The sequence below is a fragment of the Homarus americanus genome, unplaced genomic scaffold (assembly GCF_018991925.1).
Source record: "Homarus americanus isolate GMGI-L3 unplaced genomic scaffold, GMGI_Hamer_2.0 scaffold43264, whole genome shotgun sequence".
Lineage (NCBI taxonomy): Eukaryota > Metazoa > Arthropoda > Malacostraca > Decapoda > Nephropidae > Homarus > Homarus americanus.
In genome coordinates, this window is record NW_024728490.1 from 99,146 (window position 1) to 115,856 (window position 16,711).

The 16,711-nt window shown below is 43.9% G+C and overlaps 1 long non-coding RNA gene across 2 annotated transcripts in view; it reads left to right on the top strand.

Moving 5' to 3' along the window:
* The window catches only part of LOC121866123, a 115,401-nt gene that overhangs the window by 84,233 nt on the left and 14,457 nt on the right, over positions 1-16,711 (top strand). For both annotated transcript variants that reach the window (XR_006088892.1, XR_006088893.1), the window contains exon 3: positions 13,511-13,551. This is a non-coding gene — a long non-coding RNA (uncharacterized LOC121866123). The remainder of the gene's footprint in view (positions 1-13,510; positions 13,552-16,711) is intronic.

Here is a 16,711-nt window from a genome sequence, read left to right on the forward strand (position 1 = left end):
GGTGTGTCGCTGGTGATGGTGGCTGTCCATCTTACTCACAGGTCCACATTGTTTACCCTTTTTTACCCGCATCTAATTGTCTGTCCGTACGTCCAGAGAAGTTTGTTTGCGTCACTAGGATTGTCTTCAAGCTTGGTAGACAGTCTTAACTATCACGCACTGATGTTTGTCTTGGTGTTATGGTTCAATAGACGTCACAGCTGAAGGTCAAAGTTCAAAAGTAGTCCGGAGTGTGACTGTCGTATCAAACTGTAGTGTCTTAGTGGAGGGTCAGAGTCATAGGATTGTCAAATGTCAAAGGTATCCCGAGTGTGACCCTGTCGGCTTACTAGACAAAGTGCAGAACGCTACTGTCAAACGTTCATGTGAAAGGTCAAGTTCACAGTCACAGTATTGCCCAAATAGAAACTCTTGTATCGTTGGGGATATTTCAGTAAAACTCTTGAGTGTGTGTGTGTGTGTGTGTGTGTGTTAAACAAAGACACGATTGCTGTTAGTGAGTGTGAAGGATACTGGGAAGGCAGGAAGATTCGGAAGGTGTTTAGACCATGTGAAGGAATTCCTATGCACCATTTATGGCTAACTTACATTTGTACAGCTATGAATTTATATGCCTAGAGAAGATGACGAAAGAACAATATTCGATTGAAAAATAAAAATTAATATGGCATGGAGATTCATTGACGATTTATTATCTTTAAATAATGATGGTACAGTATATTGGATAAAAACATGCAATTTATGTATCCACAAACATTAATACCAAACAAAGAGAACCCACATAGCAGGAAGGCAAACTTTCTGGAAATTTATATGGAATTAATAAAACAAATTATTAAAAGAAAGTTGTATGACGAGAGGGATTGTTTTAATTTGGAAATAGTTTGGTATCCGAACTTGTCGGGAACTATACCCTGACGTCCAGCGGGAGGTGTATTACATGACGCAAATATTACGCCTCACAATTGCCAACACTAATACGGAAAATTTCTTACCAGGAATGCAAAAAATTAATGCATCAAAATTTATTGATCAAGAATTTTTAGATGTAGGGCTTCGAAAAAGAGGGCAAGCAAAAACAACATTTAGTAATCTAAAAGACCTAATGAAAAGGGACATTAGCTTCAACTTGAGAAAAAGAGCTGCTGAAAGACTTGATATGACAAGGACTGATGGATGGGTCAGAAGTGTGGACACCTTCAGCAGACACCAGAGTGAGGTTAGAAGCCTTTGAAATGTGGTGTTGTAGGCGAGAGTTAAAAATTAGTTACACTAACAGGGAAACAAATGAAGTGCTAATATTAGTAAAAACTTGAAATGTACAGAAAAAGAGAAATGAGATACTTTAGTCATATAATTAGAGGTGAGGGGATAACAGAAATATTAATGGTCAAAGTTGAGGGTAGGAGGGCTAGGAGAAGGTAGAGACTGGGATGGAGGAATGAAATTAATAACCGAGTCCCCGGAGAGATACAAAACCTTGCGTATAATGTCTAGGCTTTGTGATTCAGTGGTTTTGAATGTAGTTATGACTTATTTCAGGTTTATTCGTTTCTTATCTTGTCCTTCATCCTCAGTGGAGCGAGACCGTTTATAGACATTTTCATAGTGGAACTCTGATAGTCCGATCTCGTTCGTGGCTTAGTAGTGTGAGGTGCCCGAGCTTAAGTGCCAGCATTAACACAGTACGAAACACGCCTCTCACGTTGTTACCAGATGGTGAATCATGTGTGTGAATTGCCTGTGTTGGTAATACTATACAGCCAGAGAGAGAGAGAGACATGTCACCCGTTTCTGAGAGTTTTTGACGTCACGGTGCTTTTGATGTTGCACAAAAAAGGAGCACATCTCTTGATTCGTGCTCGGGTTTTGCCAGGCTTGACAGCCCTTTGAAAAAAAAATCCTTTGAAAACTCGAAATGTATAGCAAGGACAAATAGCGCGAGTGTGTATGTCGTAAAGATACATGCTGAGACAGACTGTTTTTACGAGTACTAAACAGTCATCCAGGTAACAGCCATTAATGACCACGTTGGTGTGTACGTGTGTGATATATAGAGACTAATTATCTTTTATACTTATATCAGTTACGCAGAAATACATACGCATATCACATGTACTGGATCCCCCCCAAAAAAAAAAAATAATAATATTTATTGTATAATTTAAATTGCAGTGTTGATCTATGGGTGTTGTGACCACTGGGCGAGGTTGTGACCCACTTATGTTGTTCTCACCCAAGGGTGTTGTGACACTCTCCTCCCCCGACACTCCCCTTCCTTTCCCCTTCCCCCGACACTCCCCGGTACTTCCTGGAGCAGTGTGAGTGACGCTGCAACACTGGACAAGGCTGCTAAACTTTTACCACAACCTGACTGAGAAGCTAAACTTAGGTGTGTGTGTGTGTGTGTGTGTGTGTGTGTGTGTGTGTCCTCTCTCTGTTATCTACCATGTTATACTCTTCCTCCCCTTTTGGTTTTTATCTTTGTCCCTTTTCCGACCCTCTTACCCCCTTTTCTCACCTCCACCAGTCTCCTTTCTTTTCCTTCCCTCACCTCCTCCCATCCATACCCCTTCCGTTTCCTTTTCCTTACCTTGCCCTCTCTTTCCTTCCTCTCTCTCACTTGCTTTTCTTACTCTATTCCCTCTCCTTCCCTCTTACCTCACTCTCTCTTCTCCCTTCACCCTCTTTTCCATCTCCCCCACACCCTCCCTTCCTTTCTCTCCTCCCCTCTTTCTTTAAACTTTCCTTCCCATTTCCCCCAACTCTTACTCTACCTCCTCCCTCTCTCCCCCACCATCTCCCCACCACCAACACACGCCTACGAGTCTTAGTTCTCTCTGGCCAAACTTTCCTTTCGGCTTGAGAGAGAAAGTCAGGGAAAGAAAGGAAAAATGATGGAGGTGTATTAGAGAGAGAAAGCGTGTATTATGCTATATAAGCCGGGGGAGGGAGAAACTTAGGGAATAAACAGTGATCCTTGGAGCGGTAGTGGCGGGGAAATAAACAGGGGAAGATGGAAGGGTAAAGCTAATGGGATGGAGCATATAGGGAAGAAAGTAAAGTTTATGGGGAAATATGAAAGTTGGTGGGGAAGAAAATAGAGAAGATGGAAGTTAATGGTTGAAGAAGGAAGTTAATGGGGAAGTAAATAAGGAAAAGAAGGAAGTTAGTAGAAACTAGAATGTATTAATCTGGGGAAAATGAAGAAAATCAGTTGAGGAAATTATATTGGCGGGGAAGTAAATGTAGGACAGGCAGAAAATGGAAGAAGGGAAAGTACTCAGGTGTGGGGGAAAGTACTCAGGTGTGGGGGAAAGTACTCAGGTGTGGGGGAAAGTACTCAGGTGTGGAGGGATAGATCTCAGGTGTGGGGGAGAAATAGTTCTCTGGTGTGGGCGCCATATTTACCTGTAATAACGAAGGTGTAATTAAGGTTGTATTTGACTTTTTCATTCCTTGTATTCAGGACAGGTGTACTTCCTCAACACCTAACCTAACCTAGCCTAACTTAACCTATACCTTCAACGTAACCTAACCTAACCTAACCTAACCTCAACCTAACTTAACCTAACCTAACCTCACCTGGTAAGAGAAAGAAGGTAGAGAGCAAAAATCATCACACCTCAATGGACGGAAATGTGATCAAGAGCTGACTTAATGTACTGAGAGCGAGGCATAAAATTTTACGGGTGTGTTGCTGGGTGTTGTGGGTGTGTGTTGCTGGGTGTTGTGGAAATTGTGTATTGCTGGGTGTTGTGGGCGTGTGTTGCTGGGTGTTGTGGGTGTGTGTTGCTGGGTGTTGTGGATGTGTGTTGCTGGGGAGGGGATGTTTCTGGGTGTTGTGGGTGTGTATTGCTGGGTGTTGTGGGCGTGTGTTGCTGGGTGTTGTACGCGGACACACACACACAGGTTGAAGGCTAACACTACATCTTCCCCCGTGTGGGACATCACGAAATTAACGTTATTAGATAATCCTTTGAAGCGATTACAATTCAATTTTGTGTCCTGTCGAGCAGCAAGTGTAGGAGGCGCCACACTATGGAGATCTGTGGCCTCTTGTGTGTATGTGTGTATGTGTGTCACTATCACTGTTTGTATTAAGGCGATGGAAAATTCGATGTAAATCTCCTTTTCATTCCTCAATAGATGTTTGTGTCTTTGTTTAAGTAGAGGTGGACAGGGTGTATGTCTAAAGTATTCCCTTTCTGCATTCTGTCTGTCTGTCTGTCGATGACGTTCTTAGGGCGTCTCAAGGGCCGGGTTCTTATAGGTTCGTATCTTACACATCCCCTCCCCCTTACCCCTTAACGCACCTTAAATACCCCCTCCACCCCCTCCACCCCCCTCCCTCAACAGCTATCCTGGAAAACAATAATGGTTACTTAGGCGTCAAATGGCACTGGGACTATACCATATCTTACTTTCTTATCCTCTGGTCGTGAATATTATCCTATGAGGTCAAAATGTGTCGTGAAGTTAGGTTAATACTGACGTGTTTTAAATTCACTTTTTCTTTTACATTTAACTATAAGATAAAAAAAAAAGTTACGAATTATTGAGAATCATAATTTGTCACGTGTTATAAACTAGTGTGCTGAGAGTGAGGTGGTGGTTAAGTTTGGTTAGTTTTGGTTAGGTTAAGTTTGTTTTGGTTTGGTTAGTTTAGGTTAGGATAGGATAGGTTAGGATAAGATAGGTTTGATTAGGTTAGGTAAACGCTTCACTGCTTTCTAGGGATTCTGGTAAATAATTTCGTGGCTCCAGTTGTGTTTAAGAAGTGGCGAGAGCTGCCGTAATTCTCACATTCATAGATCCATAAATTAATCGTCTTTACTGTCATAGGTTCACCAGCAGGCCGAGGGGTGGCGAGGAGGGATGGATGGGAGAGTGGCGAGGAGGGACTGGGGGTGGCGAGGAGGGACTGGTAATGGTAGGAGGTGACGAGGAGGGACGGGCAATGGAGGGGGTGGCGAGGAGTGACGGATGGAAAGTGGAGAGGAGGGACTGGGGGTGCGAGGAGGAATGGGTGATGGCGAGGGGATGTGATAGGAGATGACGATAACGAGGAGGACAGTAGTGGTTGGAGATGGCGAGGAGGGACCAGGGGGGGGGGTGTCATCAAAACACCATACGCTGGCCTCCAAGAGTCAGGTGGCGGCGGTAACTCACACTGTACCTCATGACCAGAGTTGTAGTGGACGGTGACACTATATCCACCATAACCAGTGTTCCTTGCCTCAGTGTACCATTACCAGTGTTCCTTGCCTCAGTGTTACTTGGCTCAGTACACCATAACCAGTGTCCCTTACCTCAATATACCATTACCAGTGTTCCTTAACTCAGCGTTACTTGGCTCAGTACACCATAACCAGTGTTCCTTGCCTCAGCGTTACTTGGCTCAGTACACCATAACCAGTGTCCCTTACCTCAGTATACCATTACCAGTGTTCCTTGCCTCAGTGTTACTTGGCTCAGTACACCATAACCAGTGTCCCTTACCTCAGTATACCATTACCAGTGTTCCTTAACTCAGCGTTACTTGGCTCAGTACACCATAACCAGTGTTCCTTGCCTCAATACACCATACTTTGTTCCTTAACTTCGTACACCCTAGCCAATGTTCCTTGCCTCAATACTCCTTAATCAGGGTTTCTTACCTCCATGTTCCTTAACTCAGTACACTCAGTTCCTTGCCTCAGTATATACAAAGATAACCTGGCCTCTATCCTGACGTCAGTGTAAAAGGTAACGGAACACTGTAATCCTCTTGACTGAAATGAATGCCGGAACTTTGGGAGCCTGTCATGATGGAGTGTTGAGGAGGAGGGGAAGGCGGAGTGGGGGGGAGGGGGAGGGGGAGGGAGGAGGGGAGGAGGAAGGGAGGGGGGAGGGAGGGGGTAGCAGGGGGGGTGAGGTGTGAGACAACCCTCATCATGGTAATATTCTGCCTGGAAAGACTTATTGAAATTTATGACTAAACTAAATACTGTTAGTATCCAAGACCCTCGTATGTTTAAGTGTCTCCCACACAAAGGGGAACCATATTTTCTCATCTTCTCTTTCTCTTCCTTCTTCCACTTCCACATCCTGTGGGAGAGAAGGGGGAAGAGGAGGAGCCTAGAGAAGCCCAAGAGAGGCTCCCATAAAGTCATATAATCGTGGGTGCTGGAGTGGGGTGAGGGGGCGAGGCTGGCCATCCGTCACCTGCTGCCCACAGTAATCAAGGGAGTGAAGGAGTGACCAGCTGGGGTTGGTGGCTGAGGGTGTTGGTGGTGTGGAGGAGGTGTGTGGTAGATGTGGTAGTTAGTTGGGGTGTGTGGTAGTGGTGGTAGTTAGTTGGGGTGTGTGGTAGTGGTGGCAGTTAGTTGGGGTGTGTGGTAGTGGTGGTAACTTGTTGGGATGTTTATTAATGGTGGTAGTTTGTCTAAGTGGGTGGTACTCGTGGTAGTAGTAGGTGATTGGTGGCTGAGAGATAGTTTGAAGACGTGTATGGATGTGGTATTGGTAACATCCTGGTGTTTCTATAAGGGAGATAGTGGTTTTTTATTGAGTGTTAGACGTGTGAGTGGTAGTGGCAGTAGTGGTGGTGGTAGTGGCAGTAGTGGTGGTGGTAGTGGCAGTAGTGGTGGTGGTAGTGGCAGTAGTGGTGGTGGTAGTGGCAGTATGTTGAAGGGAGTGATAGTATAACTGATAAGAATGGAGGCGATGTTGTAAGTGTGTTGCTAACGGGTGTGGATGTTGTGGGTGTGTGGCTGACAGGTGTGGATGTTGTGGGTGTGTTGCTAACGGGTGTGGATGTTGTGGGTGTGTTGCTAACGGGTGTGGATGTTGTGGGTGTGTTGCTAACGGGTGTGGATGTTGTGGGTGTGTTGCTAACGGGTGTGGATGTTGTGGGTGTGTTGCTAACGGGTGTGGATGTTGTGGATGTTGTGGGTGTGTTGCTAACGGGTGTGGATGTTGTGGGTGTGTTGCTAACGGGTGTGGATGTTGTGGGTGTGTGGCTGACTGCGAGGGACGAACAAACTCCCGTGAAGGTCATGAAGTAAGATATTGTCATTTTGATGATGCACAACCTTCGTTTTCCACCCACTGCTTCCATACTATGGTGAATCGTGACATTAAAACAATGGTAAATACCTTCAGGTATAATGTGTACATGTGTGCTCATATCAGCAAGCTAAAGGTGCATAATTCCTTGACTGTGAAGCCTCTAAAGTTCGAGTAAATCCTGTGCGCTTCAGGGGTGTTGGGAGTACTGTATACACTTGGCTGCTGACACACTGTGAATCACCTCACATACTGTCTCTCATGGCTTTGGCAGATCTGACTTTCTTGTTCTCCACTTGGACCATCATCAGTGAACAGTTGAGGAGGCACTACACCAAGTTCATGCTCTAACACTGTCCTCAGACCCATGTCATGTGTTCTTAATGTTGATAGCAAACGGACCTCTCTGTAGCACATCGGCTTCTTATTCACATATCTGTGAATATCTGTGTTTGTGCTCTCGCATGAGTATCTCAGAAGCTATAGTTCTTTTGCTGTTCTGTACAAGACGTTGTTGTTGTGTAAAGCTGGTCATCTTCTGTTTACGATTCTCTTACCGTGCTGTAAGAGAACCCCCTTATGCTTTTTGAAATGGTTTGTACTGTTACACCGTAGATCTGTGCGTTAGGTACAGTTTCAGGGTACAATTAATTCTGGTAATGGTTTACAGTATCTCTGACCAATACAGCATCTTCACTTGTGAGCCGGAAGCTACCCTAGTCCTCGTGATCTTCTGGTCTTGATGGAGTTGTGTACATCAGAGTCATTGGATTTAATTAGAGCTCTTCTCCCTAACTAGGGTAAAGCCATTGGCAGCTCCTTGGCCCTTAACTTTCCTGTTTTTGTCTGTTACAACGCCTGGTCTGTTGAAACACTGTTGAATGGTCGCTGTGACGATCAGGGAACCACAAATCCTCCCTTGGTCAGGTGTTTAGAAGCATCTGGTTGTTCAGTCACTAGCTGTTTCATCTCTGCCACATACTGTACACCGGTGTATACTTGGCATAGTTGCTGCTGCTCCAACTATGAAGTACGGTATTGTCTCGCTGTCAGCATTTAGATGTAGATCAAAGGCAAATGTAAACACAGTTCACTAACAACCTAACACACTGTTAATAAGACTGTGATATATGTATACCGTATCGTCTGGAAATACTCACATATGAAACAATATTTTTTACCAAGCAGACACAACAGACACTGACTGTGTTCTGTGAATATACTCGTACACTTGTCTGAAATTTCATCTCGCCATAATCAACAATCCTCAAGTTAACTACAATAATCATCATATACAATTCTCCTGCCACCAAAATAAATCTACAAAGCCACCATTATTGCGTGTGTGTGTGTGTGTGTGTGTGTGTGTGTGTATGTGAATAGGAGAGACGAGAGTAGTAAGCAGGAAGAAGGAGGAGGAAGTGGTGCCGGGACCTACCACTTCCTGGTGGCGACGAACCAATAATCTCGCCCGTAGAAGAAAATAACATCAGGATCACACAAGGCGGAAACTAACCACAAAACACGGAAGCAAACCTTACATCACATCGCATCTGTAGTACCATCATTACCCACACTGTATATTTTTCGTATTAATATCATAACACGGGAATAATAATAGTTTTTTATGGTAGAGGAAGACAAAGAAGTATTTGTTGAGTGTTTAATAGCGAGGAGAGCTGTCGGCAACACGCATGGGAGGTTGTTACGCTGTACGATCATCAAGACGTTGTGTAAGGGGCTTCAATCTTTCTCTCTTATGCTTAGTGTGTGTCTCTCTCTCTCTCTCTCTCTCTCTCTCTCTCTCTCTCTCTCTCTCCTAGTTATCATTTCTGTATCATGTCTTGTTCCTTCATTCTTTTTGTTCTTTCTCACATTTTCTCTTTTCTCTTTCCTCCTTTCTCATATTTTTCCTTCATTCTTTTTCTTCCTTCACTTAGTTTTCTCCTGTTTTTTTTATTCTTCTCATTTTTTATCTCCCCTATTCTCCTCCAGTAATCTCTTTCTCCTTTTATCTTCATCTTCACTCACTCACTTTCTTAGGACATTTTTTTCTTCTCATCTTTTCCTCGTCTCTTTCTTAGTCTCTTTTCTCACTGTCTTTTACATCCTGCCACTTCCATTATTTCCTCCACCCCCTTATTTCTCTTCCCCTTTTTCTCCTCACTTCCTTCTTCTTTTCTTACTTAATTCCTCCCCTCTGCTTCTCCCCTTCACCTGCTGATTCCCTCTCCTTAATTTTCTCCTTCCCTCCTCCTCCTCCTCTTCCTTCCTCTCTCCCCTTTATTCTTTCTGGCTTCTCTACCCTCCTCCTCCTCCTCCCTTACCCTCACCCCGTCCACTGTCATGTAAGAACTTAATGCGTCATTTTCTGTCCGTGTTCAAGTTTGTCTTCCTGCGTCGTGCTGGTGCTGATTGGCTGCTATGTCGTGGTTGGTGCTGATTGGGTGCTGTGTCGTGGTTGGTGCTGATTGGCTCCTGTGTCGTGGTTGGTAATGATTGGCTCCTGTGTCGTGGTTGGTGCTGGTTGGGTGCTGTGTCGTGGCTGGTGCTGACTGTTGGTGCTGATTGGCTGCTGTGTTGTGCTGGTGCTGACTGGCTCCTGTGTGTTGTCCCCTTTTTTTGGTGCTGGTTGGGTGCTGTGTCGTGGCTGGTGCTGACTGGCTCCTGTGTTGTGTTGTGTTGTCATGAAGTATTTTCCTTGTGTTATGAATGGGAGTTGTGTTGCTGTGTGTGTCTTTGTGTGTCTTTGTGTGTCTTTGTGTGTGTGTCTTTGTGTGTGTGTGTGTGTGTGTGTTCCTGTCCTGGTTGCCGGTTTTTGTTTTTGTTTTTTTGTTGCTTCTTATTGTCCTTATTGGGTTTGTTAGGTTTGTTAGTCTAGAGTGCCTGTGTTTATGTCCCCTTGGACCAGTGAGTGGGATTGAACAATGGAGCACGCCTCATCCACCAATCAACTCCTCCGCCAATCAACTCCTCCTGATCAACTCATCCACCAATCAACTCCTCCTGCCCAATCAGCTTTCCTCACCAATCAACATCCTCACCAATCAACTCCTCCACCAATCACTCCTCACCAATCAACTCCTCCACCAATCCAACTCCTCCACCAATCCAACTCCTCCTGCCAATCAACATCCTCCTACAATCAACTCCTCCACCAATCAACTCATCACCAGGCTCAACTCGTCACCCAGTGATAACTCGTCACCAATCCCAACTCCTCCACCCAATCGCTCCTCCACCAATCAACTCCTCCACCAATCAACTCCTCCACCAATCATCTCCTCCACCAATCAACTCCTCCACCAATCATCTCCACCACCAATCAACTCCTCCACCAATCAACTCCTCCACCAATCAACTCCTCCACCAGACTCGCACAACATGTCCCCAGTGGCTTATCAGAAGAAGACGTAAACGCATTTTCAGTCAAACTTACATTATAACCAAATTAAAAAGACGTATTCTGTATGTATGTATGTATGTATGTATGGTATGTATGTATGTATGTATGTATGTATGTATGTATGTATGTATGTATGTATGTTATCTGAGCCTCTCTCTCTCTCTCTCTCTCTCTCTCTCTCTCTCTCTCTCTTCTGGGATATACTGTAGGCAGACAAACCGCAGTCGTGTCGAGCTTTTTGTTATCGCCGTGTTGTTATGTTGGAGTTGCTTTTGTTGTCGTCTTTTTCTGTTGGTGGTGGACCGATTTTTTGTTATGGTTCGTTTTTCTTTTTGTTATGATTCGTTTTTCTCTGTTATGGTTCGTTTTTTTTTGTAATGGTCCAGTTTTATCTCAAGAGTGTTACCGTTTCCCGTGTTTTGACTCTACATGAATCTTGGTAGTGTTGGTAGGCATTATCTTGACCGCTCATAGATTTACATTATAATATTATGCTTTATTATACAGGGTCACAGGGTCACTCACAGGTCAAGGTGATTGTTGCTAACATAAGAGTCTGCTGCCTTTTTTTTTTAATACGTGACTATTGTTTTTATTTTTTTATTTTCGTGGTGGTCCATTTTGTGGTGGCGTTTCGTTTTGTTGTAGCGTTTTGTTATTTTCACAGCCAATATGGATGTCGTTACGGTTTCCTTTTCAATATTTTTATTTTTTATTTTTTTAATATTTTTATTTTTATTTTTAAATATTATTATTGTTAACAGGATAATATTTGTTTTTTTACTGATAATCTCAAAGTTGAAAGCCTTTATATAATGTTGGGGTTCACTTCGGTAATATTATCGTCTAAAATGTAGGAACACTGTTTATGTCTTAGCATGATTATAAACCTTTGCCTTTTATCGCGCCATACACACGTTCCTCAACCTCTACAGTGGGCTAAATATAGGTTACGGTATGTGTGTGCTATTCTTTGGCATAGGAGGTGTAAAAGAACGACCATACTTGTACATAAAACTGATGTAGTGATCCATTTTTCGTCGCCTTGTCTACAGTACGGTTTGAAGTTGACTCTCTCTCTCTCTCTCTCTCTCTCTCTCTCTCTCTCTCTCTTTGCATCCCTAATTTTTTTCTCAATTGTTGTTATTTCATCTGTTATGCATTGTTTCTCTTCCTTGTCCTTTGTAATCCTATGCTGGTGGATTGACCTCATGTTATTATTCCCATGTAATTAGTCTTCATTTACATATAGGGACGTGTGACGAGCGTGGCGCCGGAGGGATGTGTAAGGGGGACCGCCGCTGTGTTGAATGGGACATTATTTTAATACGCTACTAAATGGTGGATGGGAGCGGCTGTGTCCTGTTTTCCCCGAGCCATTGGAGGGGGTCTGAGCAGCCTGGTGGTGGTGTTGATGTTACCTTCACTGTTCTTGGTCTCTTATGCAGCTGTTATTGCTGTTGGTTTCCTTGTAGCTTTTGTTTCTAGTCACTATAGCTGTTGTTGCCAGTCACTATAGCTGTTGTTGCTAGTCACTATAGCTGTTGTTGCTAGTCATTATAGCTGTTGTTGCTAGTCACTATAGCTGTTGTTGCCAGTCACTATAGCTGTTGTTTCTAGTCACTATAGCTGTTGTTGCCAGTCACCATAGCTGTTGTCGCTGGTCACTATAGCTGTTGTCGCTGGTCACTATAGCTGTTGTTGCCAGTCACTATAGCTGTTGTTGCCAGTCACTATAGCTGTTGTTGCCAGTCACTATAGCTGTTGTTGCTTGTCACTATAGCTGTTGTTGCTTGTCACTATAGCTGTTGTTGTTAGTGTGTGTACAGCTGATGTTATTGTTATTGTTGCAGTGATCGTCTGCCTCACGCTACCGCCTCATTACCTCCACCAAACTCTTGTGTTATGTTTTGTCACAAGTAATGAGTTGCCTGGTCCTCTTAGCCTTTCCCTCTCTCTTGCTTTCTTCCCTTCCCTCTTGCTTACTTCTCCTCTTACCTCTTTCCTCCTCCCCTAGTTCCTCTCTCTCTCTCTCTCTCTTGTGTTCTTCCCCTCCTCCCCCTCCTCTCTTTTTTTTCCCCTCTTACTTCCTCTTCTCCCTCTTTACCTTCTTCCTCCCCTCCTCCCCCTCCTCTCTTTTTTACCTTCTTCTCATCTTACCTCTCCCTTCCTCCCATCGCTCGTTATCACCTTCCTCTTTTTCCCACTTTGTCGCTTCTCCATTCTCCTTGTTTCCTCCATCTCTCTCTCTCTCTCTCTCTCTCTCTCTCTCCTTCCTCTGAGTACACTTGTGGAGGAGAGGCAGTTTAAGTCCTTTTGCTTATACATTTCTTCCGACCGATTAAGCTTTGCCAAACGTCTTGCAAATATATATATATACATACATACATGAGTGGAGGAAGGGGGGAGGGGTTAGCCTCCAGGGGATATGTCTGGTAATAGCATTTTATCCAATGTCGTTTTATGATAACTAGTAATGTTTATTGATTTGTTTTCGTTGTTTTGTGTTTTTGTTTTTGTTTTTTTGCACTTGGACCAGTCGGTGTTCGTGGCCCCAAAAGTATAGTAGTTTATTTTTTATTTTTTGTAAGTTGTGTTAATTATTGTGTTACTATTATTGTCGATTATGTCTTGTTTATAATTTTCTAATCTTGTTTGAACTTAGTATCCCCCTCCTCCTCTCCCCCGTTCACAGTGTAGGTCGTATTAGCGTATCTCAAATGTTCGTCGTCTGTTTGTTATACTTTACCCTGAGTATCGTTTGCCAGTTGTTTTTGTTCACTTATGTTGTGGAAGGTTTACTCAAAGGAAAACACGAGTTGCATTTACCCTTTGACGACCTTGTACTTCTTTGGGCTACAGGGTTCTGCTTCTTGGTCTTAGGGTGTTTTTATTTTATTATTATTATTATTGGTAGTAGTAGTAGTTCTATTATTATTATTATTATTATTTGTATTATTATTATTATTATTATTATTATTATTATTATTATTATTATTATTATTATTACTTTCCTCTTTATTGGTAAAACTAATTTGTATTTATTTTCTTCAGGTGCGGCCAGAAGACACTGCATAGGACACCACAATCGACAGGTGAGTTGACGCCGTTAACACCCTGGGCTGTTCATCGTGATGGCTTACGTGTGTGTGTGTGTGTGTGTGTGTGTGTGTGTGTGTGTGTGTGTGTGTGTAGAAAGGACATCACACAACTATTGCACTATTGATGGACGTGACTGCTCCCGTCCACGGCACTTCGCACACTGCTGTTGGTGGACGCCGTTGCTGGTAGTTGGCAGTGATCATGCTCTAGTGACGCCAGTACGAGCTTTATACCGTGTGGCGTGTCAACCATATTCTGGTAAACGAGTGTCAGTCTTTCCCTCCCTCCCTCCCTCCCTCTCGCTGTTATCCACCGTTGTCCATACTACCGCCAACATCCCCCTCTACCTCCCTCTCTCCCTCCAATTCCTCGCACCTCAAACTTTCCTCTCCGTTTCCCTCTTTTCCTCTTCCTCCACCTCCTGCTTCTCTTCGTTTATCTTTCAGTCCCCTTTTGTTCTCCAGTCATCCCCCTTCTCCCCCCTCCTCACCACCACCACACACCCACCCTCTACACTCAGTTGGTTCCAGTAATGCGTGTGTGCCGAGAAGCTCGCCTACAACACGCTCCTATAACCACACATACATATACATACTCGTTGCCGCCTCTGATCCACACCCTATCGCCCTCCCCCGAACCCCACGATGCAGTTTTTCCTTCACGCAGGCACTCAACACTACCCCGTAACATTAATGACGCATCTTCCTCCCCGATATCTTCTCATGACAACCTTTTGAGCTTTCTCGGTGTAGAAAGCTTTTAGAAATGTTATGAGGCTCTCGACGGCGACGCAACAGGTGGTGGCAAATAGTATCTACGTCGGTGACTAATTCACGGAGGGTTCGTATTATTTTGGTAGGTCTCCGTGTTAAGTGAATTATCACCAGAAATGACGACCTCTGAGATCCGGTGATGGTGTTAGAGGAACCACCAACAGGAAACTCTGATGGTGTTCTCATATACAAACTGAACGTGTGCGCGGGCTCTGATTGTAGAAAAAGTGAAAATAGGTCTTGTAGGACTGACAGTCCATTAGGAGCATTGTAAACACAACATACTGAAGAATGGGGCTTTTTTTCGAAATACAACGAGGCGGTGTGGCTGTTGCTGCACTTGGCCGTCTTCTGTTCCTCAAATATAAAGTTCGGTGCCTAAAGACAGCTGGGCGAGTCACTGGGGCCAAAGGACTGATCACTGACCCAATAGACAGCAGGTGAGCGCTATGTCCACTCTGCACATTGACGTCATTGTAAAGGAGAGGCACTACCAACTCCTTAAGCACCGACTCGGATGTTCGACAACTCAATATTATTGATACGGTGACATCATTGTAAATGACACGTTAACGTCAGTTTTAATGACCCTGTGATAGCATCGTAAATAACACGGTGACAGTCTAAATGATACGGTGACATCGCTATACAGTAACCAACACGATATTCGTCAGAGGCGTCACCAAGACACTTAAATATGGTTGTCATTCACCTGAGGGCCTCAGGACGCAGCATATAAAACAGCACCCCGCCATCAGCTCGCTGCTGGTCTGAGAGAGCGAGGGGCGGGGCGTCGCCTTAGCGATCATTCCCCTTCAGGTATGTGTACGTCTGGGTTTGTATACATGTGTACCTGTCGGGAAGTGACTCAGCACTTCCTACGTATCTCAGCTGTAGTGTGCGTGTGTTAATAATAATAATAATTAACGTTTATTGAAAGAACTTGGTAGCCAGAAGACTGAATATATACAGTAACAGACGATAAAGATACATTATTGTTAAATTGGTCATTTGATTGACTAATAATATACAAGAGATAATAGTAGTATAAATAGTGTGTGTGTGTGTGTGTGTGTGTGTGTGTGTGTGTGTGTGTGTGTGTGTGTGTGTGTGTGGCTACGCAGTATGTATACAGTAATAGGAAAGTGTCGGTTTTTTGTGTGTGTGTGTGTGTGTGTGTGTGTGTGTGTGTATTAGTTGAGGTTATATTTCACATAGGGTCGAATAATCTATGATATTTGTTGTTTTTATTTCGAGATGTACTACATTATTGTTGTTGTGACTTTGTGTTTATAAATATCGACCTTTTGGACGTGTGGCTGTTGATGTGTGAGTACTACAACACATTCTAGCCTCTACATGAAGAGTACTTGAGGGTCTTGTTACCTAGATAAAGCTTCCTAATTTATAGATGGCAGACTACATAGCGAACTACCTGTGTTGAGAGCTTTCATACGAGGGATGAAGAGGCGAGTGAATAAAGACTGCCTCAATATTGCACTTTTCATGGGGAAGGGAGGTACAGGGGCGGGGTCTTGGAAGTTTTATTACTGTATGTCATAAAACTGCGCCTTTCATGTGTACTGAGTTGGGTAGGGGGGCGCGCAGGTGCTTAGGTTAGGAATTTTCTGTATTTTATCCGTCAAAACTGCGCTTTTCGTGTTCATTATGGAGTCAGTGTGGGAAGGGAGGAAGGGCAGGGGAGTGGAGTAGGAAAATGTTGCTTTTGTTATGAACGCATGACGACAGGTGGGGGCTCTGGTAGGTGTTAGGTAGTGTGTGTGTGTGGGGCATGTGGGTGCGTTACAGTCAATTGTGTGTAAATGTAAGCGTTCTGGGATTTACGTGTGTAGTAGTGTAATTTGAGTGCACGGGAGGCAAGAGTACATAAATGTGTTATGGGAGTACATAGTGATGTAGTTTTAGTGCACAGGAGCCAAGAGTACATAGTTGTGCTATGGGAGTGCACAGGCCAAGAGTACATACTGTAGTGGTGTAGTTTGAGTGCACAGGAGCCATGGGTGCGTAGAAGTAAGTGTTGTGTGTGTGTGTGTGTATAGGGGGCGAGAAATGCTTCACCGCCGTCATGTTGTACAGCGTCAGGACATTGACTCCCTTCTACGCCGCCGGGAACAGACACGACAGGGGATGACTCTCTCAACACCCCGAGCACCACTACACCGTCAGCAATTTACACCGTCAGTAGTTTTTCTTACGCCTCGGTGATTACTTTTATTATATACGAATTTATTTCGATTAAGCTTCTTTTTGGTGTTTTTAATGATTATATTTAAGAAAAAACACTACCTTTATGACACTCTCCAAATCACGCACTTTCTAATCTCAGTATGTGTGAAGGTAAATGCGTCACGTGTGTAAA